General features: G+C 47.7%; 1 protein-coding gene across 2 annotated transcripts in view; it reads right to left on the reverse strand.

Moving 5' to 3' along the window:
• Positions 1 to 26,168, reverse strand: part of ZC3H3 (zinc finger CCCH-type containing 3) — a 187,316-nt gene that overhangs the window by 59,849 nt on the left and 101,299 nt on the right. The gene's annotated exons all lie outside the window — the stretch shown is intronic.

Here is a 26,168-nt window from a genome sequence, read left to right on the forward strand (position 1 = left end):
CCTTCAACACTGCCAGGGATGGGGCAGCCACAGCTTCCCTGGGCAACCTGGGCCAGGCTCTCCCCACCCTCACAGCCCAGAATTTCTCCCTCACATCTCATCTCCAGCTCCCTCTGCCAGCTGGAAACCCTTCCCCCTGCTCCCATCCCTCCCTGCCCTTGTCCCAAGCCCCTCCCCAGCTTTCCTGGAGCCCCTTCAGGCACTGGAAGGTGCTCTCAGGTCTCCCTGGAGCCTTCTCTTCTCCAGGCTGAACACCCCAGCTCTCCCAGCCTGTCTCCAGAGCAGAGCTGCTCCAGCCCTCCCATCATCTCCGTGGTCTCCTCTGGACTCACTCCAACAGCTCCGTGTCCTTCTTGTGTTGGGGATCCCAGCCTGGCCCCAGCCCTGCAGGGGGGTCTCACAAAAGCCAAACAGAGGGGCAGGATCACCTACCTCCCTTGACCTGCTGGTCACACTTACGATGATGCAGCCCAGGACAAGGTTGGTTTCATAGAATCACAGAATTTTAGGGGCTGGAAGGGACCTCAAAAGATCATCCAGTCCAACCCCCCTGCCAGAGCAGGGTCACCCAGAGCACGTCACACAGGAATGTCTCAAGGTGGGTTTGAATGTCTCCAGAGAAGGAGACTCCACAGCCTCTCTGGGCAGCCTGTCCCAGGGCTCTGTCACTCTCACAGGAAAGAAGTTATTTCTGATGTTTACGTGGAACCTCCTGTGTTCCAGTTTGCACCCACTGCCCCTTGTCCTGTCACTGGACATCACTGAACAAAGCCTGGCTCTGTCCTCCTGACACTGCCCTTTACATATTTGTAACCATGGATGAGGTCACCCCTCAGTCTCCTCTTCTCCAAGCTCAAGAGACCCAGCTCCCTCAGCCTTTCCTCATCAGGGAGAAGTTCCACTCCCTTCTTCACGTTTGTGGCTCTGCTCAGGGCTCCAGCACACATTGCCAGCTCATGGTGAGGTCACAGAGCCTCATCTGCCACCAAACCCCCCCATGGTTCATGCCATGGCATCTCCTGCACCCCTCCACCTCCCACCCACCCTGCACAGAGCCCCCCAGACGCCGGTAACACAGGCAGAGCCGTGGCAGCCAAACCACATCTCCAGCATCAGCCGCCTCCCTCATTTTGTGCTAATCCAAACAGCAATTTGTTTATGCAAATCAGAGCTCTAATTTTGTATTAGCCCAAACTCTGCCCATAATGCTATTAGCAGAACGTAGCTAAACCGCCCGTCACCGGCGCCTATCTGTAAATTGAGCCCCCACTCTCCTATCTGCAGGATGCAAACCCTGGAGAGCGTTACCTTGAAATGAACACGTGCTGCAAAGGAAAAGAGAATTGTCAAGTGTAATAGTTCCATTTCCTGGTGCTCAGCCTGGCAGCCTGCTCATTTCCTTGGGCTGTTGCCACTGGCTAGTGAGCTCGGAGGATTGTCGCCTTGGTTCCTTCAGAGGGGACAGGGAAGGCATCAAGAAGCTGCTGCCCCTGCTTCTCACTCCCCCCCCCATCCCCTCCTCAAGGGTTTGGTTCTGGTGAAACTGCTCCAGGGAGGAGCATCAAGTCTTAATTTTTAAAAAATCAGGTTATTTGTAAATAGCCATCATGGTAGCATCATTGTGTGAAGGTACTGGTGGCAGAAGGGTCACAGGGTTGCCCATGGACCACCCAGCAGCTCTCAGCTAAACCCTGAAAGACCAAGATTGCAACCAGCGTTGGCTGCAGGACCTGGAGAAAGGTCTCATGGCCATATCAGTGGCCTCATGCAGTAAATAAAAGTGATACCAAGTACTTCTTGGTCAGCAGGTTGAGTAAAGGGACTCTACCCCTCTACTCCACTCTGGTCAGAGCCCCTGGAGCACTGTACCCAGCTCTGGGGTCCCCAGCAAAAGACAGACATGGACCTACTGGAGAGAGTCCAGAGGAGGCCACAGAGATGATGGATCTGGAGCAGCTCTGCTCTGGAGACAGGCTGGGAGAGTTGGGGTGTTCAGCCTGGAGAAGAGAAGGCTCCAGGGAGACCTTAATGTGGCCTTTTAGTACTTAAAAGGGGCTTCTAAGAAAGATGGAGACAGACTTGTTAGCAGGGCTTGTTGCATCAGGAGAAGAGCTGATGACTTTAATCCATATGACAGATAATGAAGTGAAAATATTATATACAGATTATACAGACTAATATATAGATGCTTTTACATAACTACCTGTACACTAATACCTATCTATCAATTACCTCTATAATACCAATAGATATTATTGAATATATACACTGGATAAGCATGTTGAATTAAATAAATATACAGTAATACTTAGAGATATTCAATATATAAAGTCAATATATAAATTAAATAATATCTACAGATATTATTAATTATTATCAGACAATTGATCGATATGAGGCCCAGATCATAGTGTTATTTTTAGTACTTTATATTATTCAGAAATTACTGAATGTATATTGAATACATACATTCAGAAATATCTAGAGATGACAGATGCAGTGTCTAACTGTTACTTTACATATATAATAATTATATATTAAATATTTGCTTTTAGTCTCTACAAAGGAAGGGATGATGCCCCAGGCTCACCCACGGTCCCTCTCAGCTTTGGAAGGAGGGCCCAGGCTTGAGAAAGCACCCAGGACCTGCTGTGCTGGTGTCTCCCAGCCCTGATGATTCTGGAGGTCCCCAAGGATCCCAGAGGTCCCCGATGATCCCCAAGGATCCCTGGTTGTGCTGGCACTGGGAACCCACCACCCTCCCAGAGGTGGAGCAAGGAGAGGAGGGCACCCAGAGCTCTGGATCCATCAGGAGCAAAATCTCTTTACTGCTCCCAACCCAAAGTTCCAGAGAAAGCATTTAACAGAGACAGCACATAAATACAGAGAGACCATTTATAGGTCTCTATATAGAGATCTATACACACATAGATTATATATAGACTATCTATAGATATATAAGTATCTTTATAGTTGGATAAAACCCTACATATTATATATCTACATATAATCTGTATTTCTCTAAATAGGTTATATTTACACACCTATTTATGATATCTATATGTACACCTACATCTGTATCTATGTCTGACAGATATTATATGTATGTATTGAAAGACATATTATCTGTAACATTATGCATACTACAGACTACATAGATTATATATTAAAAATGTAATATAGACAACTATATTTCTATATATTCTGTATGTCTATACAGATATCTATATATATTTATATACTGTATATATAACTATATGTAGAGTTATATATTAGAGATGTTTTCTCTATTTCTATGTATATTTCTATAAAGATGTCTATCTCTATATATCTATATAGATACACAGCTATATTGTATCTATGTATCTACTTTATTACCTTCAGAGAATACATATTTCTATATAGTGAACACAAACAGAATTATACTTACTCATTAATATATACTATATTTTCATACCTATATAACTGAAATAATAACATCCAGGCTGTGTATCAAGATATCCCAACCCTAAAAACCCCATCACATCAAAGCTTCAACACAGCACACTCCAAACCACCAGCTTTTCCATGGATTTTGTTTCTTCTTGCCCATCCCTAACTACCCTGGGCTTCACACACCCCAAAGGGTCCAGAGAAGGGCCACCATGAGGATCAAAGGCCTGGAGCAGCTCTGCTCTGGAGACAGGCTGGGAGAGTTGGGGTGTTCAGCCTGGAGAAGAGAAGGCTCCAGGGAGACCTGAGAGCACCTTCCAGTGCCTGAAGGGGCTCCAGGAAAGCTGGGGAGGGGCTTTTCATCAGAGAACACAGTGACAGGACAAGGGGGAATGGTTTTAAACTGAGAGAGGGGAGACTGAGGTTAAATATTAGGAAGAAATTCTCCACTCTAACGGTGGTGAGGAACTGGGATGGGTTGCCCAGGGAGGTTGTTGATGCCCCATCCCTGAAGGTTTTTAAGGGCAGGTTGGATGAGGTTTTGTGCAACCTGGTCTAGTGGTGGGTTCCCTGCTCATGGCAGGGGGGTTGGAACTTGATGGTCTGTGAGGTCCCTTCCAACCTGAATGATTCTATGATTCTATGATTCAAATCCTCCTCATTTCTCCAGGCACAGCCAGACATCCCTGAGCACCACTTGCTGCCTCTCCAGCACAGTATTTTGGAGAACTGCTCCCAACCTCAGAGCGCTTCCTTGGAAAAACATCCACAGGGAGCAAAATAAAAAACACAGAGGGTGGAAAAAAACCCACCTTCTTATGGCTGAAATACCAATAAAATCCAACCAAAGCCAAGTTGTGCACAGCCCTGGGGGTTCCCACCAGCCGAGATCCTGGCTGGTTGGATCCATCAGATCCTCTGGATATTTCTCACGCTTTGCTGCCCTCGCTCAACCCGTTGAAGTGGCTGCACATTCTGAGGTGCTGGAAAGTCACCATTTATCAAGAGTTACTACCTGGTGGCATCTGACCCCTGGGATGTGAGCAGAGAGCAAGCAGGTGGCAGCTGCCGAGCAAACAGCACCAGCTGCAGGTTAGAAAATGTTTTATACTTTTATAAAGCGATATTAAAAAGCCGGGATAAGAGGAGTGAGGCAGAGGTGCCTGCAGCTGCACACTCTGCTCTCCAACATTCCTCAGGGATGGCCAAGCCCCAGAAGCTTGGGACCATGGGCTCTCTATCTCTCGTTAGGGATGTTCCTGCTGGGGTTTTTCAAGGATTTTGACAGACAGTGCTGAAAAACACCTCACCCTGCCAAGGGGCTGGGGCTGAACCTCCTCCAGTTTGACATCGTTGCATTTTTGAGGTCGAAAAATTACTATCCAGGTGCCCTCTGAGCAAAACTGCTGCAGAACATCTGCTCAGGCTGCCAAAGCCAGAAGTGCCACCAGCCTGAGGTCTCCACCTGGTGCTCAGCTCGAGCTTGCTGGGGGCTTGACCACCTCCATTTGCACCTTCGGGGTGGTGAAAGTGTCTAAGCAGGATGTCCTCAGCACCCCTCAGCCTCCACAGGGGCCCTGGACCAGCCCAGCTGGAATCTCTCCTATCCAAAACGTCTGTGTTAATGGGGGATTTATTCCCCTGCAAGGCAGGATGGGCCCAAATAACCCACCTCAAACACCTTCCCAGGGGGCTTCATTATTTGTATTTATTTCCCTTTAACCTCAGAGGTGGCCTCCTCCACCCTTTGCTCCCCAGAAACTGGAGGTGCAACTTTGCAGGGGGGGTGAGCACGGGGAATGCAGCCTGGGGCTGGTGGGACCCCCCTGGCTGTAGGGGTTCATGTCATAGTGGGGGGTCCTGGTGCACACACCAGGGGAGAGGAGATGCTGATAACCAGGAAGTGCTACTGCTGCTTCACAGGGGATTTCAGCAGCTGAACACACACATTTACTATTTATAGGGTATTATTCAGTAGAATATTTCTTATACTTATTATTTATAATATATTATATCATTTTCTAATATATTTAATATATTCATTATATTTATGTATATTATAGGAGCCTTAAGATACTCAAAATTGAAATTAAGTATGTTTTGTACTGAAAAATCATGGTGGAATCTGAGCAGAAGCAGAAGAGCAGGGGTGTGACTTAATCACCCAACCTCCACCTGCAGGAAACCTCCGTTTTCCTCTTGCCCCAATACGACCACCAGTGTGGGTCCCCCTCCCTGTTAGAATCACAGAATCACAGAATAGTGGGGGTTGGAAGGGACCTCTGGAGATCATTGAGTCCAACACCCCTGCCAGAGCAGGACCACCTGGGGCAGGTCAGACAGAAACACATCCAGACAGGTCTTAAACGTCTCTAGAGGAGACCCTACAACCTCTTTGGGCAGCCTGTTCCAGTGCTCCATCACCCACACAGGGAGTAAGTTTCTCCTCATGTTGAGGTCGAACTTCCTGTGTTCCAGTTTGTGTCCACTGCCCCTTGTTCTATCACAGGGCACCATTGAAAAAAGATTGGCCTCATCTTCATGACACCCACTCTTCAGATATTTTATAAATATTAGTAAGAACCCCCCTCAGTCTTCTCTTCTCTAGACTAAACAGCCTGAGGTCTCCTAGTCTTTCCTCATCAGGCAGGTTCCAGTCCCTTCATCATCCTTGCAGCCTCTGTTGGACTCTTTCCAGTAGATCCCTGTCCCTCTTGAACTGGGGAGCCCAGAACTGGACACAACACTCCAGATGTGGTCTCACTAGGGCAGAAGACAGGGGGAGGAGAACCTCCTTTGACCTGCTGGACACACTCATCCTAATGCACTTAGTGCCCTCTGGCCACGGGGACAAGCCAGGTGGGCGAGGGGAAGGGCGGCTGTGACGAACGCCCCGTCGCTCCTCATCGGTGTCACAGCTCTCCCTTCAATTGTTACCCTAATGGAAAGGATGGCCCTTGGAAATGAACTGTATTGAGAAAAAGAGGATAAAATTAATGAGATAATAGCCAGGCCAAGGACCTGAAGAATACACCGGGGCCCCTCGACACGAGGGGCTTGTAATTCCCTTTCTGCTGCACAAGCCTGTGGATCTAAAGAGTCCTCCTGTCCATCCAGAAGGCCCGACCGGCAGGAAATTTCATTAACGCCGGAAAATAGGAAAGGTATTAAGCGTGGATAATGAAGGCCAGAGTGTGAACAGTGCCTTAAGATAGTCTTCTTTCTAGCCTTTGTAATGGGAGGCATGAACTTTCCCTTCAAATCCATTTCTAATCCATTTGAAATACTACAGCAAATTATCTTCCCTTCAGCCCGAAAGCGGCCAGCCAATTTACTCCGAATAGAAGTGACAATGCTACAGAATTTATCGCCATAACCTTGACTACACAAGGTTGAGGGGTTGTCTTTTCCCCCCACCTCTGGGGTGGACAGGGGAAGAAAAATTTGTAATGAAAAGGAGGTAGAAGAACACTATAAAATGTTTAAAAACAGAGTCAGAGCTGTCAGAGGTCCAACGCAGTGGCCAAGCTGAAAAATCATGGTACCTTGGGCTAAAAATGTTATGGGTGGAGGTCCTGGGTTGGCAAAACACTCTGTAGGTTGAGATCTGGTTTGTCCCCTTGCTGAAAGCCTTATGGGTACAAGTCCTGGGCTAGCAAAACATTCTGTAGGTTGAGATCTGGGTTCTCCCCTTGCTGAAAACCTTATGGGTGGAGGTCCTGAACTGGCAAAACACTCTGTAGGTTCAGATCTGGGTTCTGCTCTTGCATCACTCAAAGCAGCAGCAATTTTGCCTGAGTCCAGGGATTTCGTGTTGGTGCTTCACAGAAGTTTACATTGACCAAGTCTGACTTTTCTTCTTCTCTATTCCATGGTTAAACACGGAGCTGCTGTGTCCTTCCTCCAGTCTTCTCTGCTTGATTGACTTCACGTCGCTTGGAAGGTGGAAATGCTGAGTCCTTCTTCCAGCCTTTTCTTCAAGACCAACTTCATATTGCTTGGGAAATGGAAATGTTTCTTCCAGCTGACCAGAAAACCCAAAGCAAAAACTGGATTAAGAGGGGAAAAAAGGCCTCAGCAAGACCATGTGGAGTCAACCATCAGTTGATGTCCAGCTTAACACACCTTCCTTGCCTCCAAACACAGTGAAACTGATCAAAATGGAAGAAAACCACAAAAAATTCAGCCAGGAATCAGGAAGTGATGCTTCCAAAATATGCTTCCCTCTTAAATAGATCAAAATAAGCAAAAAAAATAAATGGGAGATTTCTAAGGAATGTGGAAAGCGAGGATTGGGAACAAGGAGCACTCTGGGCATGCAGAAAGAGCTGCAGATGATGTTCAGATTCAGAACTCCACTGTTAAGACCACAAGTGCCCACTCAACACGAGCTCAACTGATCCAAAAACCCCACACAAATACCTGCAGAAACTCAACAATACTTGAAATAATAAAGTACCTGATGTGTACAAATCAAACACAAAACCAAGAGCAGAGCAAGCGCATCCCAGCTGAAACTGAAAGGATTTCTTGGTGCTGACAGCAATACAAGTGGCTCTTAAAGGATGGTTTTCCTTTAATACTGGATACCTTCTTAGGCTTATTTTTATATATATATGTATTTTTAAAGTAATCCTTACACAGTAAGAAATCACATTTGCATGCTGGCATTTGATTCCCGAGGAAAAGAGCGGATCATAACCAGGGCAATGGTTATGCAGGGAGCGGGGCAAGGCTGGAGGGAACTCATCCACCCCAAGTCTTCCTGATTTGGCTGAAATAGTAACAAAAAACCCCACAATATCTTTGTTCCTTTACAAGAAGCAGAATAAAGCACAGGATTTGGCCTTCAAAGTGCTCCTAAAAGACAACAGCAAGCCTCCGAGTTGCTGCACCAGTTCCTTTTGGAAGCCGTTCCCATCTCCTGTAACATCTGTGTCCCCACCCAGAAGCTGCTTCAGGACCCCAAATCCAGAAAAAAACCCCACCCCAATTAATTCAATTTCAATAATTGATTTATGGAATTTGCATCAACAATATTGCTTTCCTCTTAAAAATAAAAAGGTCAAACCTCAAACACTTTCTACTTTAAGATCTAATTTATTTCAAGAACATGATTTGGATTATTCAAGTAATTCCATTCACTGACTGTGATACTTAAGGTTGAAAAAGTGATCAAAACTTAAAAAATAGAAAAGCACATGTCTTCTTCCAACATAGCAACAAAAATACAGGGGATCCATTATTTTTAAATACCTAGTGACCAGCAATAACTTGTTAATTTCTCCGTAAACAATTCTCTACTTCCAATAACTACTTCTAATTATGAAACAAACACTTAAAAATACTATTCTAATTTGGTTCAATTGAAGCTGAATTTCCATTCAAATGCAGCTTAATGTTAATCTCAAGAAAAAAAAAATAATAATCCAGCACAGATCTCATTTACCATTTTCAAAACCTGGGAAAAATGAACCTCAATGAGCTTCTATTAAGCTACCTAATTATCTAAATAAAGATGTACCTACCTAATAAATCCTCCTGGCTTGTGAAAGAAAAATAGTTGCAAGTATATTATAATGGTTATCAACCAATGAGAATTAAGATTCCTCAGGAAAGCAGCTGGTGAATAAAGAGGGGAAACAAGACTAGACCTGATGATCGAAATTGACGGTTTCCATCTCATGGATTTAAATCCTAATTAACTTCAGCAATTAAATCAGAGTAAGCTGTGAAGATGCCAGGCAGCCACATGCAAAGAGCTGAAATGGTGGGATCCCTCTCTTGGTGGGTAGTGCTGATGTACAATGGTGAACTGTGTCCCGTTCTGAGATCCCCAAGACAAGAAGGAAATGGAGCTGTTGGCCAGAGTTGGCCAGAGAAATGGTCAAATGGCTGGGGAGCTGGGGTTGTTCAGGCTGGAGAAGAGAAGGCTCCAAGGAGACCTTAGAGCACCTTCCAGTACCTGAAGGGGCTCCAGGAAAGCAGGGGAGGGACTTATTACAGACCTGGATCCTAAAGGGCAGCCAACACATGCTCTCTACACCCACCCCAAAACCACCCCAGCACTGGCTCCATCTGGGCTACAAGACTCATTCAACACCCCCTATATACTGACCATGGTTTAAAATATGCCACATTTTTGCTCTGTGCAGGAGCCACACTGATCCTTCTTCACCACCCACACAGCCCGGGAGAAAGAGTCAGAGACAGAAACGTCCCCAGTGTCACAAATCCTCCCCCGAGCTGGGGATTAAAAATGGGAGCATTAGGTCTGTAAAAAGGCCTAATTAAGCCTGCAGGAAAAGATATTTGTGCTACACATGGTTCACAAGCAAAGAGAGGAGCCAGCTCATGTCTTCCTTTCCCCCAGAGTCCCAGCCAGGAGCATGAGCAGGAGAAGCTCTGAGCCACCCTCACACAAGGGGCTTCACTGCCCAAACGCTGCAACTAGTGGCTTTCACAGAATCACAGAATCTTAGGGGTTGGAAGGGACCCGGAAAGATCACCCAGTCCAACTCCCCTGCCAGAGCAGGGTCACCCAGAGCACATCACACAGGAACGTGTCCAGGTGGGTTTGAATGTCTCCAGAGAAGGAGACTCCACAGCCTCTCTGGGCAGCCTGTCCCAGGGCTCTGTCACTCTCACAGGAAAGGTTTTTCTGATATTCACATGGAACCTCCTGTGCTCCAGTTTGCATCCATTGCCCCTTGTCCTGTCACTGGACATCACTGAACAAAGCCTGGCTCTGTCCTCCTGACACTTGCCCTTTACATATTTGTAACCATTGATGAGGTCGCCCCTCAGTCTCCTCCAAGATCCACAGAATTATTGCGTGGCTTGAGTGAATGGGACTTTAAAGATCATCCAATCCAACCCCCTGCCATGGCCTGGGACAATTTCCACTAAAATAGGTTGCTCTGAGCCCCATCCAACCTGCCCTTCAACACTTCCAGGGATGGGGCAACCACAGCTCTTCTGGGCAACCCGGGCCAGTGTCAAGGATTGGTCCTTTCTCATTTGTAAATGCTTTCAAATTCTTGGAAGACAATTTAACCCAGCAGCATTCCCCTTCCCAAGGCTGGCAGACTGGGAGAGAGGTTTACAGACTGGGAGGGACTCCAGGTTAGTTATTTAATACCATTTTTCACATTTCCCCCAGACAAAAGAGGAGTATGATGCTATTTAAAGGCTCAGGGTGCTGTGTCTGCTGCCACCTCTGTGCCCACCTTGTCCCCATCATCTCAACTTTGGAGATCAGCAATCTTCAGTTTTATTTCTTCTCTTTGCAAGCTAGAGAAGACATATTGCCTAAAAGAGCTCACAGTCAAAGGGTGGGACAGCACAGCAAGATGAAAAGGAGAAGACACACTGATATCAGTACGAATGAAGATAGAAGGTGGTCGAAGCTCAACAGCTTCCTACCATCCTTGGTGAGATCTCTTTGGAGCACTGCATCCTCCTCTGGGGATCCCAGAAGAAGGAGGACAAGGAGCTGGTGGAGCGAGTCCAGAGGGGACCACAATGATGATCTGAGGACTAGAGCAGCTCCGCACCAGAGACAGACTGGGAGAGTTGGGGTGATTAGCGGGAGAAGAGAAGGCTCCAGGGAGACCTGAGAGCACCTTCCAGTGCCTGAAGGGGCTCCAGGAAAGCTGGGGAGGGGCTTGGGACAAGGGCAGGGAGGGATGGGAGCAGGGGGAAGGGTTTCCAGCTGGCAGAGGGAGCTGGAGATGAGATGTGAGGGAGAAATTCTGGGCTGTGAGGGTGGGGAGAGCCTGGCCCAGGTTGGCCAGGGAAGCTGTGGCTGCCCCATCCCTGGCAGTGTTGAAGGGCAGGTTGGATGGGGCTTGGAGCAGCCTGGGCTGCTGGGAGGTGTCCCTGCCCATGGCAGGGGGTGGAACTGGATGGTCTATAAGGTTCCTTCCAACCCAAACCATTCCATGTTTCTATGACATCACCTGCCCACTGACCCGACACAAGTGGAGCAGCTCAGAGTCGATCCCTGGAGGTAACACTGGTCTCCACTGGTATTTCCCTGACTCGCAGAACTCCCTGGTACAGTCAGAAAGGATTTCTGTAGACAGATATTGACTGAGGGTTCAATTGCCTGGGGATAACAAGAGTTTGGAAGTGTTGCTAATGCCATGACTACAACTGGCATCTCCTTCTCTAACGTAACTGGAACTGAGTGACCAGACGCTGGCAACAAAGGGACAAACGAAAAGTCGTCGGCTGATACAGAAACAGAACTAATTAAGATCATAACATTTAGTGTTTGCATTGAAACCCCTGTCCCTAAATCAAGGTTAAAGATTTCCCTGGTGCTGTGGGGTCACCCTGGCCTCAGCACAAGGGTGATTTCCATCAGCATTGTGCAAACACAACTGCCTCTGCTCCAGGATAGTTTTTACCTCCACGTGTGCCGCTGCCTCAGCAGTTTTACTGAGCACTGTGGCTCTTCCCAGCCTGATGGCAGGGACAGGGACTGGGGAGAGAGGACTCCTGAGCCCTTCCCTTGGGGCTTTTTGGCTGGAGGACAAGTCCTGCTGAGATTCTTGCCCCAAAGGTTATGGGGATCTCCATCCTGAATTACAGGAGTGCAGGCATATGTCCAAATTACGCAGCCTTTTAAAATCCCTTCTGACCTCTCTTGTGAGTCTGATGATTTGTGAGACCCCCAAAGCACAGCAACCAGTCAAAGCCACCCCAAAAGTGCTGGCTGTCCTTCCATATCATACCTACCCTATGAGAGATATCATGCCACCCATTGCATTTCTTGCCATAAATCTTCTAGACACATGACTAAGCTACACCATGGCTGTTCCTTCTCTACTTTCTGCACCATCACACATGGAGCTCTTGCAGCAAGGCTAGAGGAGGCCACAATGATGATGGGAGGGCTGGAGCAGCTCTGCTCTGGAGACAGGCTGGGAGAGTTGGGGTGTTCAGCCTGGAGAAGAGAAGGCTCCAGGGAGACCTGAGAGCACCTTCCAGTGCCTGAAGGGGCTCCAGGAAAGCTGGGGAGGGGCTTGGGACAAGGGCAGGGAGGGATGGGAGCAGGGGGAAGGGTTTCCAGCTGGAAGAGGGAGCTGGAGATGAGATGGGAGGGAGAAATTCTGGGCTGTGAGGCTGGGGAGACCCTGAAACAGGGGAGACATTCTTGTGTCTTTTCATTAATTAAAGGGGGCCTGTAAGAAAGATGGGGATGGAATTTTTAGGGCTTGTTGAGATAGGACAAGAGGTGATGGTTTTAAACTGAGAGAGGGGGGATTTAGACTAGATAGTAGGAAGAACTTTTTTACAATGAGGGTGGTGAAACACTGGCCCAGGTTGTCCAGAGAGGCTGTGACTACCTCATCCCTGGAAACACTTGAAATCAAGTTGGATGGGGCTCTGAGCAACCTGATCTAGTGGAAGATATCCCTGGTCACTGCAGGGAGGTTGGACTAGATGACCTTTCAAGGCCCCTTCCAACCTGAAACATTTGATGATTCTAGGATCAGCCTCACTCAAACGAAGGTGCCCAACTCCACCAGTTAAATGCATCTCTGCTGAGCTGCCAGGAGGACAATATTCCTCTCAGCAGGATGCTGCTTCTCTCTGTAATTAATGTTTCATCATTGTTCCTGAAAGCAAACAGCTGCTGCAGTCTCAATCACTCATCTTCTTGTAGCTCTCGCTTTCCTAAAGGGAGGCCTGGCATTTCACTGGCCTCTTACTGTCTGTCTTCATCCACATCCATGGTGGACAACAGCTTGGTTTATTTTTTCGCCTCATGGCCAGAGGTTCTTGGCCAAGACAACTGCATTCAGGCTATTTGCCAGGATTTTAGTTCCACAGAGGTTCCCATTCAGTCCTTCTGGACAAGACCACGTCAACTCCCATGACTTAGTGGACTCTTCTGTTCAGGTAAGAATTAAGCAGGTTTTTGCTGAGGTCTCCTGCTCTGTTGGCTGCTCTCACCTGGTTCATTGCTCCTCCTATCTCTGCACATCCCTTTCTTCACAATTTCTGAAATACTGCTGACATAATTCATAGCTTCAGTTCCCCCTTCATCCTACACCTGCCTGCCTGGTTCAATTCTTCATGCTTAGGCTCTTGTATCACATCTTCTCCAGAGCTTTCAGGTGGTTAGAGATCTCCTCCCCCTCTTTCAGAGGAATAGCCCCAGCCCAAAGCAGCTCTGCTCACTCCTAGCTCATCTGACAGCCCAACTGGAAACCACCTTGCTTGGCTTCTCTCCAGCAAGGGGTCCAATCCCACCCATGAAGAGCCATGGAAGGATCTTCTGAAACATTCTGAAGTTACTCAAGTTCTCTGGCAAAGTTTCCACTTAAAAAAACTTCTCCACTGCAATGCTAGCCTGGAGAAAAGACAAAAGACCCGTTCTAGAAGATGTGATTGCCCAGATGAAGCTGTTTTCAAGGTAGGTCAACTTTCAGCCTAAAACCCATGACAGCGTCTCGTTAAACCGCTTAAGCTAAGATTGAGAATGGAAATGCTGACATCCCCTAATACTCAGCTTTCCAACCCGCCGCTCTAATGCTGCAGCAGATCAGTAATTATACCAGGAATACCAGGGACCATTGTCCCATTAATTAGATTCCTTTTACCCCCATTAGCTCAGATGATTGGACAAAGTTCATTAGGGTTTAACTCTGATTAGCTGCAATGGATCTCTTTCAGCACACGAGACCAGCTTTAGCACCTCAGTCGTGCTCCAGCCGGGCACCCACGCTGAGTGTGACACAGTTTGGGCAGCACCAGGTCCCACATCCACGTGGGACAGGACATTAATGCTTAATACCTCTAAGGCAGCATCCTACCACCCTCAGTGATGGGCTGCAGGACCCTCTAAAACAGGGAGGAAAAAAGAGCCGGTCACAGACATTTTTCTGTCTCAGTAGAGAAGTGATGCTCCTTCATCTGCTCATATCAAAGCACAGGAAACCCTAATTCCCCACCTCTGGATTTGCTGCAGGCATGATGCTACTGCACCTTCCCACCTGCACAGAGCTGGCCGAGGTGTCACGCACCCGCCAAGCGCTGTCACCCTGCAAATCTGCTCTGCTCTGCACTGGTGTGGCCTTACCTTGAATACTGAGTTCAGTTTTGGGCACCACAATATAAAAAGGACAACAAGCTACTGGAGAGTGTCCAGAGGAGAGCCACAAGGATGGTGAAGGGTCTGGAAGGGATGACTTACGAGGAGTGGCTGAGATCACTTGGATTGTTCAGCTTGGAGAAGAGGAGGCTGAGGGGTGACCTCGTTGCAGTCTGTGGCTTCCTCAGGAGGGGAAGAGATGGGGCAGGTGCTGATCTCTTCCCTCCTGTGACCAGTGACAGGACTGGGGGAAATAGCAGGAAGCTGGATCAGGGGAGGTTTAGGTTGGGTATCAGGACAAGGTTTTTCTCCCAGAGGGTGGTTGAGCACTGGAACAAGCTCCCCAGGGCAGTGGTCACAGCAGCAAGCCTGCCTGAGTTCAAGAAGTGTTTGAATGATGCTCTCAGGGCACATGGTGTGATTCCTGGGCTGCCCTACACAGGGACAGGAGTTGGACTTGATGATCCTGATGGGTCCCTTCTAACTCAGCATATTCTGTGACTCTGTGAAATCCCAGCCAAATCCCACACGAGGTTTTCCCTCCTGCCTGCTTTCCAAAAATACCTGGCACCACTGTTTTTTTTTTCCAGAGGTGGTTTCTTTTTAAATGCTCTTTTTCTCATGCAGGAAATAAGTAATAATACCGAAAAGAGCAAGAGCAGCTGACATATTTTAATTAAAGCAAACTAATATGTCAGGCAGGCAGCAGGGAGCAATGGAAAACTGTGCATCAGGCACTGACTCAGCATGGAAGAGGTTAAAGAAGTGCAGCAGAGCTGCACTTCAGGGAATTATCCATCAACAAAACACCAACTCCTGGCTAGCTCCAGAAAGCCACGTGCTCATGGATATAGGGGCTTTTGCTAGGGATAAATACACTGTTTTCCTAGGGATAGATGCAACACAACATTTAAAATCCAATTTAATTTACCTACTAAGGCACAGAAAACAGTGTATAAATGTTTTTCTGACTTTTTTTTTTTTCCCTCTAGAGAGCTGGTTTGTCTGCCTTTATTTTATCCTAAGGAGCAAATAACAAGCTTATATTTCTACTGCAGGCTTATTTCTCTAAGTTTAAAGCAGGCAGTTGTTCCCTTTTCCATGGATATAACCTGTACTGGGGCTTTTAGGCATCTCTTACAAACTGACCCACAAAACAACTGGAGCAGCCTTGTCAGCTTCTCATTCCTGAACTCTTGGCTTCCCTGTAATCAAACAAACCAGGCAGTAAATATATTAATACAAGTGTTGTGCATGCCTGGATAAGTAGATATACTTACATATATATTTTATAAATGTATACATCTATATTTTATAAATAAATACATGTAGATAAAGTATTTACATCGACTTCCAAGTGAAAGAAAAAAAGGTCTGACACTTCTGAGAGCTTCAGTGTATCAGACACTCACTGGACAGACACTTAAAGGAAGTCTGCTCAGGCTGAGTGTATGTTGTAATGTATAAAAATGATTCAAAGGCACCCATCAAGGGGCAGTGTATTGGTTAGCAATACTAATTGCATTGCCTACATTACATATGATATTGCTCCATTATCAAAGGGTCGGGACTATTTTATGTGCTCCCATCTATTCCATTGGTATTTCGATCAATGGATGCATTACAAGCTTTCCCTTTAAGAGCCTAATAAACAACAAGATGGAAAGGGAAATTCGCCGTAAGATGACGCTTTTAAAAATCCATTTCCAGGGGAGCTGTTGGGACTTTGCAAAGCAGGTTGCAACTGAACCAAAAGGCTGGAAATTAGGGAGTTGAGAAGGTCGTGCTAGCCCTGTGGAGAAGGACTTGGGGATGCTGGTGGATGAAAGGTTGGACATGAGCTGGCAAAGTGTGCTGGCAGCTCAGAAACCGACTGTGTCCTGGGCTGCATCCCCAGCAGCATGACCAGCAGGGCCAGGGAGGGGATTGTCCCCTCTGCTCTGCTGAGACCCCCCTGGAGCACTGTGTCCAGCTCTGGTGTCCTCAGTCCAAGAAAGACATGGACCTGTTGGAATGGGTCCAGAGGAGACAACAAAAATGATCTGAGGGTGGGAGCAGCTCTGCTCTGGAGACAGGCTGAAGGAGTTGGGGTGTTCAGCTTGGAAAAGAGAAGGCTCCAGGAAGACCTTGGAGCACCTTCCAATACTTAAATGGGGTAGATAAGAAAGATGAGGACACACTTTTTAATAGGACTTGTAGTGGCAGGACATGGGGTAACAGTTTTAAACTGAAAGAGGGGAGGTTCAGACTAGATTTAAGGAAGATATTTTCTACACTGAGGGTGGTGAAACACTGACCCAGGCTGCCCAGAGAGGTGGTAGATGCCCCATGCCTGGAAACATTCATGGTCAGGTTGGGTGGGGCTTTGAGCAACCTGATCTAGTTGAAGATGTCCCTGATGGCTGCAGGAGTTTGGCCTAGATGACCTTTAAAGGTCTCTTCGTACCCAAACCATCCCACAGTTCTGTGATTCTCCCTAAACACGGTACCATGCTCCAAACCCAGGAGAGCAGAAGAAAGAGAGGGTAAGATCTTCACCTCATTAAGAACCACAGTTGTTGAGGTTCTCAACAATCCTATGATCAGAAATGAGGCAGAAATCTAACTACTTATTATATACCTGTTGGTGTAGACCAGAAGCTCATTAACATGCACTGGACAAAAACCCCACGCAGGGAAAAGGCTTTCCCAGCACCATAAATCCCAGCACTGGGTGAGCAAAGCATGGCAACCACCAGGGTGTGACAATAAACCAGAGTCCAGCCTGTGCCTAAATTAACATGGATGTTCCCTAGAGCCTTCCCTATGTTGGGAAGCACCATTCCAGCCTCCACAGAGGCAACAAGGAAAAAGCATCTGCACGTCATTCTGTAACAGCATCTTGCTGACAGCACTGAGCATCTATGAGTGTCCTCGCTGCTCACAAACACCCAGTCTCCTTAGATCAGACCAGAGAAAGAGTAAAACTGGTACCAGTTAGTCTGAAAATCACTGGCTTGGGCTCAGGATCCAGCTTCTAAAATCAACTGCTTGATGGCATCATCCCGAGCAAACCTCACTGTAAGGCCCAGAGGAGTTTCAGCACTTCTGCTAACTTGGAGTTGGCTCTGCTACTTAGAGTGCTTAAAAGAGACCTCCTGCAGACAAAAAGACATGTCCACGTGGCACGTTTCAGCCATGCTGGTCACCTCCCAGCCTGCTGGGGAATCTCACCCGTGCCAAGCTGCCAGCTACATCTCAGTGTGGTGACAACTCCATAAGTGCCAAGACAGTCACATCGCTCCTGTGCGCTTCCCAGACCCATTTATCAGATATTTAGGGGGAAAAAAAGCACATATGTTGGTCATATAGGTAGGGCAGGTGCTCAAGATGTTTCTGAGGTGTTTGGATGAGTGTCTGTGGAGGCCATTCCTCATGCACAGCTTCTAGATAAAGCCCCAGAAGCAAGAGCTTCCAAACAGCACCGAGATGCCCTTAATCAGGGACTGACAGGGAAATGAGGGAAAGGAGGGTCCAGCACAGAAGCAAATTGATGCACAAAATGTTTGTGGTGTTTGTTGGGAAACAGAGGCTGCGAGCCTACATCAGTTCCTGATGCAGAGACATCTCTGTTACACGGGATTTTGATGGCTCCAAGGTGTAAAATCCACTGGCCCCCAATTTCAGCCTCGTACCTCCAACATGTGCACCAAGACCGAGCAAATTCAATTCTGCTCTCTCGTTAAAACTAAATGAGCCACCAGCCTTTCCCACGCAGGACTCGTACACAGCTGTCTCCCTCTGCTGGCACCAAACTCAGAGCAACTCTCAGCTCCAGAACAACGAAAAAAAAAAGGAGGAAAACTTCCTAAATAAACCCCAAATCAGGGTCTGGCTCATATCACCAACACAACCCTCCACAGATGTGTCCAGGTGGGATGTAACTCACCTCCATGGCATCATCACCCCCCCCCCCCCCCCCACTATCATTATCACCCCCCTCAGTGCAAAGGTGGATGAAAAAGGATTTTAATGATGTTCAAGCACAAGCTAAGGCATAAACTCACAAGCAGGTAGGTATGAATTTAGCACTTCTAGCTCATTTTTCTGCTCAGGTTTTGGTCCTTCTAAGGACGCTTGGCCACTACCCCCATCCCAGGACTCTAAATAACTTGGATGTCTTTGCAGCAAAACCTAAAAACATCATCTTTGTGAGGCACTGGAGCAGGCTGCCCAGGGAAGCTGTGGCTGCCCCATCCCTGGCAGTGTTGAAGGGCAGGTTGGATGGGGCTTGGAGCAGCCTGGGCTGCTGGGAGGTGTCCCTGCCCATGCAGGGGGTTGGAACTAGATGATCTTTAAGGTCCCTTCCAACCTTAACCATTCTATGATTCTATGATTCCGTGATTCTATGACCATTAGCAAATGTTTTGCCTCCCCTTGCCCAGCCCAATATAAGCACATTAAAAATATATGTGACCAGAGGACCACAAAAGACCACCTGGCCACAGCCAGGGCCAAGAAGGGAAGAAACAACACGCACGACTGCAACAGCAGAGCAATTACCTCCCATTCTGGATCCTCTCAAAATCAATATCAAGCCACTAAAACTGATTAGGCCAAGTCTGGTGGTGCCCTAAAAGAGGTGACATGAACTGGGAGAGGTTTGGGCTGGGCAGCATTGCCCCCCTCCCTGTCCCCAACAGAGACAACCACAACCTGCGCCCAGTGAGAGCCAACATGGGCACCACCCCGTGTCACCAGCTGGGCAAAGGTCTGGGTGAGGAAGCAAAGCAGAGCCTGGAGAAGAAGAGAGTGAGATGGCTGTAATTTATACTCTCCTCCCTATACTTTATGGCTTTCTTAATTCGGCTCCTGCTACTATTAATGTAGTTAATGTTGAGATTATATCTATTTTCTGGCGTCAGGCCGTGATTTATTCCAGCCATTTTTCCGGTGCCGGCTCCCACGCTGTTAAATCAAGCGACTTGCCAATTAAGTGCTGACTGGGGAAGTGGATGCAATCTGAACAGATATCTAACCACAAATTAAACCGGGCGGGTCGGAGGCCCAACCGCTGATCCCTGCTGAGCTGGCGAGAGAGAAATTAGAAACAACCCCCAAAAACAAAAGAGGGGAGGGGAAAAAAAATATCACAACTAAGTTGGAGAAGGCAAAGAAACAAGTCACCTTACCCAGTGACACGGTGGTCATCTCTTCCTGGCCACGCTAGTCCTGATACAGGCCAGAAGGCCAATAGCATCCTGGTTGGTATCAGGAGATGCGTGGCCAGCAGGAGTAGGGAAGTGATCATGTCCCAGTGTCACTGGTGAGGCCACACCTCAAGTACTGGGTTCAGTTCTGGGCCCCTCACTACAAGAAGGACATTGAGGTGCTGGAGCAGGTGCAGAAAAGAGCTACCAAGCTGAGGAAGGGTCTAGAGAACAAGTCATATGAGGAGCGGCTGAGGGAATTGGGATTGTTTAGTCTGAAGAAAAGGAGGCTGAGGGGAGACCTCATTGCCCTCTACAGCTACCTGAAAGGAGGCTGTAGGGAGGTGGGTGTTGGTCTCCTAAGTAAATAAAGACAGGACCAGAGGAAATGGTCTGAAGTTACACCAGGGGAGGTTTAGACTGGATATTAGGAAGAATTTCTGTTCTGAAAGAGTCATCAGGCACTGGAAAGCTGCCCAGGGAGGTGATGGAATCACCATCCCTGGAGGTATTCAAGAAATGTGTAGATGTGGCATTTCAGGGCAGGCTCTAGTGGCCAAGCTTGGGGGTTTTGTGGGTGTTTTTTGGAGGAATGTGTGTGGTTGGTTGTGTTTGTTTGGTTTCTTGTGTTTTAATGGTTGGACTCCGTGATCTCAGAGGTCCTTTCCAACCATGAGGATTCTGTGATCTCCCACACCTTGGGTGCCTGCTGCCTTCTGGACTCGAGCTTGAGGCAACCATCACCCAGCAGTGAAAAACAGGCAGCAGAGAGGAGCACAGGATGGAGAATTCAAGGGTGGGTTTGGAAACACCTATTTTGCAGAGCAAAGATGGGAGCAGGAACTCTCTGACACACCAGCAACTCCATGACTCATGGGGTTCAACCAAGATAAGTGATCTCAGGATGTAGCAAGTGACTCAAACCACCTGCCCAGGAGTAATTTTCGATGTGAAGTCTCAAATACCCCTGGGACCCTTGTGTCCCAGGATAAGATATGCCACAACCACAGATTCATCAAATGGTCTAGGTTGGAAGAGACCTTAAAGATCATCTAGTTCCAACCCCCTTGCATGGGCAGGGACACCTCCCAGCAGCCCAGGCTGCTCCAAACCCCATCCAACCTGCCCTTCAACACTGCCAGGGATGGGGCAGCCACAGCTTCTCTGGGCAACCTGGGCCAGGGTCTCACCACCCTCACAAACTGGTAACAGCAACACCCACAGGCCTTGAGGAGACATCAGGGAACCACAGAACAGGTGAGGTTGGAAAGAACCTCTGCAGGTCATCTAGTCCAACCCCTGTGCTCAAACAGGGCCACCCAGAGCTGGTAGCTCAGGACTGTGTCTAGACATTTTTTTAATATCTCTAAGGATGAAGTCCCACACCCCAAAGGCTGGGGACTCTTGGGGTTCCCTAAGACCTTAAGTGGGACTGGCCAGCCTACATCACCTATCCAGAGCTTGGTTGCACCAGGACACACCATCATCTGGTCAGATTTACCCTGTTCTTCCTCCAAACACATCTCCCCATGCAAGGAGGGTGCAGAATGCCCACTGCAGATCCTAGAGCATCTTCATCTGTGTCCAGATGCAGTCACAGTCTGTAAGGAGGACACAGCACGGTGCAAAGCAACATGTCCAAGAGGTTCCCCTTTGGTAGGTGACCACCAGAAACCCCAGAAATGGCTTGAAACCTGCTCACTCAAAGAGGCAACAATGGTTCTGCTGCTTCCCAGCAGGCCACCCGACCAGCAGCAATATTTCCCTGCATCTGTTATTGGCCTCGAGAGCTCTAATGAAAAGCAACACACGAAACGAGGCGCTATTATTAATAACCGTGAAGAGTTGTTGTGATAACAGTTCATGATAAGTGGAGAAGGTTTTTATGGTCCTTGAATATTGAGCAGGTGCTTTAAAAAAGAAAAAAAAAAGTTTAAAAATAAAAGGGGAGGAGAAAGTCAATCTATACATCTAGACTGGTATAGAAATCCCATCAATCCCCACACTTGGATTGTACCTATCCCAGGAATTAAATCAAAGGACAAGGATAAACAGAGAGGACGTTGCTATGTGTCCTGGCAGGAGAAGAGGGACCTACAGGGAGGGCTGGAGCAATTCTTGCCAGCTGCTGAAATTCAATCTAAGGGAAACACCATCCAGAGCTCCCATCATAAATACTCAATCAACAAGGACAAATGACTTCGCCAGCCCCCATCGCAATAAAAGGATCGTGTTCCTGGGTGGCACAAACAGGAGTGACTGCCTGGCTTGGCAGTATTAAAGGAGAACCTCCTGCTGGCTTTGGGAAGAAGAGAACCTCCCTCACTTTGGGAAGCTCAAATTGGTTCCTCAGCATCCAAGAGAAACCACACCAGCACAACACAACCTGGGTGGTGTGTTATTTAAGAGACCAAAATGGTATGTTGGGAATAAAAGGACAACCAAGGAAAATGTAGACCTTCTCCTGAAGGAAACAGGAGACCTAGTTAGGCAGGATACTGAGAAGGCTGAGGTTCTCAATGAGTTCTTTACATCAGTCTTCTCTGATAAGTGCTCCAGCCTCATCACAAATGCCACAGCAAGTGAAAGCAGGGACTGACACTCCCTGGAGGTGTGTAAGGCCAGGCTGGATGAGGCTTGTACAGCCTGGTCTGGTGGGAGGTGTCCCTGCTCATAGCAGGGAGGCTGGAACCTGATGATCTTTAAGGTCCCTTCCAACCTTCATCATTCTATGATTCTATGGTTCTATGACTCTGATTCTATGTGGCACTGTGCGCTCGCAGCCCAGAAAGCCAGTCATCTCCTGAGCTAAATCCAGAGCAGCATGGCCAGAAGTCAAGGGAGATAGTTCTCCCCCTCTACTCTGCCCTGATGAGACCCCCATGGAGCACTGTGTCCAGTCCTGGGGTCCCCAGTAGAAGACAGACATGGAGCTGCTGGAGCAGATCCAGAGAAGGGACACAGAAATGGTCAGAGAGCTGGAACTCCTCTGCTGTAGAGAAAGGCTGAGGGAGCTGGGGTTGTTCAGCCTGGAGAAAAGAAGGCTCCAGGGAGACCTTCTTGCAGCCTTTAATACCTTTAATACAAAATACCTTTAATACAAAAGGGGGTTGATAAGAAAGACAGAGTTTTTTTTTACCAGGACCTGTAGTGACAGAACAAGTGGCAACAGTTTTAAACTGAAAGAGGGTAGGTTTGGACATAAGACTTTTTTTCCATTGAGGGTGGTGAGACAGTGGACTGAGTTGCCCAGGAAATGTTGTGGATGTCCAACAATTAGAAGTGTTTAAGGTCAGGCTGGACAGAGCTTTGAGCAACCTGATACAGTGGATGATGTCCCTGCCCATGGCTGGAAGGTTGGACATGGTATCTTTGAAGGCCTCTTCCAACCCAAACCGTTGTGTGATTCGATGATGGTGTGATTTTACAAAGCCATTACAAAGTCTAACGTGGTTGAACAGCAGGGAGAGGACTTCACCAGAGGTATCTGGTGAAGGCTCTAGAGCACAAGTCTTATGAGGAGTGGCTGAGAGAACTGGGGGCTTTTAGACCAGAAAAAAAGGAGATTGAGGGGAGACTTTCTCGCTCGCTACAACTGCCTGAGAGGAGGCTGGAATGAGGGGGAGGTCAGTCTCTTCGGTCAAGTTACAAATGATAGGAGAAGAGAAAATGGCCTCAAGTTGTGCCAGGGGAGGCTGAGGTTGGATCTGGGGAACAATTCCTTCCTGGCAAGGGTTGTCAGGGCCTGGCCCAGGCTGCCCAGGGCAGGGGGGGAGTCCCCATCCCTGGAGGGGTTTCCAAGCCCTGGAGATGTGGTGCTGAGGGACACGGGGCAGGGGTGGCCTTGGCAGGGCTGCATTGAAGGTTGGACTCTACGATCTTAAAGGTCTTTCACAAGCAAAACAATTCTATGATTTTTGATGTGGCCAAGCTGGTACCCAACCTCTGTCAGTCTCTGGTGGAAGTTCTGCCTTGCTCCAAAGCTCCCAAAGCATGTCATGTGCTGTGATGCCACATGATGACCCTGTCATTACATACATATTAAGTCCTCAAATGCGAGCAAGTAACACTTGAAGCAGGACCTCAGAAACTCCTTTTTAATCTTAGTATTAAACTAATACTCCTTCGTCTTCAGGAATAGGTACCCAAGAATCTGATGAGTACATTGCTCTAAGATTTTACATTAAAAAGGATAAAGTCTTTGAATATAGCAGACAAAAATCCACTCCCACAAAGGATTTCTGGCAAAGCCATTCGTGGTCACCTTCACTGCAACAGTCTCAATCACACTGCAACAAATTGGTAAGATTAGCTATGAAATAATTGGGGAAATCAGGCTGGCAAGTTTGAAATATGAAAGCAGTCTAAAAACGTATTGATTATTGCAAAGGTAGTTCCGGGCCACCCTGAACAGTGGCTTAAAAGTGGTATTTAAACCAGTGTTTAATTATGTCAGTTGGCTACATGGCAGCGTGCACAGCAGTGGAGTTTTAGGTCTTTCCTTTAATGGAATCATAGAACGGTAAAGGTTGGAAGGGACCTTAGAAATCATCAGGTTCCAAGCAGGTTCATCTGCACAAGCCTCAGCCAACCTGGCCTTGAACACTTCCAGGGCTTACACAACCTCCTTGGGCAACTTATTCCAGTGCCTTCATGGTGAAGAATTTCTTCCTGGTGTCCGACCTAAATCTCCCCTCTTTCAGTTTAAAACCATTCCCCCTTGTCCTATCACTGCCCTCTCTGGTGAAAAGCCCCTCCCCAGCTTTCCTGGAGCCCCTTCAGGCTCTGGAAGGTGCTCTCAGGTCTCCCTGGAGCCTTCTCTTCTCCAAGCTGAACAGCCCCAACTCCCTCAGCCCTTTCCTATTTGAAGTCTCATCCATGTTCTTTTTGGCCACATCATCACTTATTTTCAGGGAAGTCCACCAAGGGTTAAGTGCTGTGCTTTGCTCAACAGGAAGAATGTCTCTGCCCCAAGAGACACAACATCGTAACTCACCTGTCACTCCAGGTTCTCTGCCAAACACTCTGCTCCATTGACAATGTATTTTAAATCACATATTAGCATTGATCCAATTAATGCAGCTCTTGCTAAACCAGATAATTTCTGAGTTTCCCCCCGTCCATCACACATTCTTGTTGCATTTAAAAGGAGCAAAGAACGTGAGGCCAAGCTGAGCTTTCCCCTCTTCTCACCCTGAAGGCACTTTGCAACCAGCAGCTGTTTGGTTTTTTTTCCCACCAACTAATGCTTTTCTCCTTTCCTGTCCAGCTGCTTCACCCCAAAATTGAACAACTAACAACTGTTGCACGTGGAGATGAAACAGATTGTTTGGAGTTTCCTTCAAATCCCATCAGTAAATCCTGCACCCACTCTTGTCCCACTCTCCACAGTCTCAGGAGAAGCAGCTTGCCCTGACTTTTCAGGTTAAGTGGCATTATCATAGAATCATTGAACTGTTTAGGTTGGAAAAGCCCTTTAAGATCATCAAGTCCAACCACAAACTCAGCCCTTCCAACTCCACCACTGACCCATGTCCCTCAGCACCATGTCTACAGGCTTTTAAATCCCTCCAAGGGATGATGACTCCACCATTCCCTGGGCAGCCTGTTCCAATATGGACATCACTGTTTCATGTCCTTCTAGTGAGGAGATGCCAGGAGGAGCAAGGCAAGGAGCTTGCACTCCAAAGGCTTCAATGGGAGACTAGGGATGGGAAGGTCCAAGAAGGGGAAGGGAAAGACCTTGCAAAATCTAACAGGCTCATCTATGGATGGGCATCACCACAGCCCAACCACCACCAGCTTGCAACCAAACCCTTGGCTGCACCTAAGAAATGTTGCAAAGGCTTATTTAGCCCCATCCCTACAAGGACATGCTTCACCACCTCCGTGCAATGTTGAAGGAACACTCTGTGAGTTGACAGAGCTCATTACATGCAGAGCTTTGCCATGAGAATACCCATCATCTGTAGGAGGTCCCAAGCAACCAGCTTCTCCACAGGTAATGAGACCTTTCTACCATTGCTAATTACACTGGTCATGCTCTGTTCTCCCTGTCCTTCTTCTTCCTCTAAACACGTGTCTATTGGTCCTTTGAGTTCAGGCAACACCCAAGGACCCAACAGTGGGAGAAGCCCAGGACACAACACTTTCACAGACAGAATCACAGAATCACCAATGCAGGAAAAGACCTTTCAGACCATCAAGTCCAGCCCATGACCAACACCCCCACATCTCCAGACCATAGCACTAAGGCCATCTCCAGCCTTTCCTTGAACACCTCCAGGGATGGTGCCTCCACCACTTCCCTGGGAAGCTCATCCCAATGTCTGATCACCCTCCCCATGAGGAAGTGCTTCCTGATATAAATCCTACACCTCCCCTGGAGCAGCTTCAGGCCAGGCCCTCTTGTCTTGTTGCTGGAAAAAGAGCCCAACCCC

This window comes from Apus apus, chromosome 2 (genome assembly GCF_020740795.1).
Source record: "Apus apus isolate bApuApu2 chromosome 2, bApuApu2.pri.cur, whole genome shotgun sequence".
Classification (NCBI taxonomy): domain Eukaryota; kingdom Metazoa; phylum Chordata; class Aves; order Apodiformes; family Apodidae; genus Apus; species Apus apus.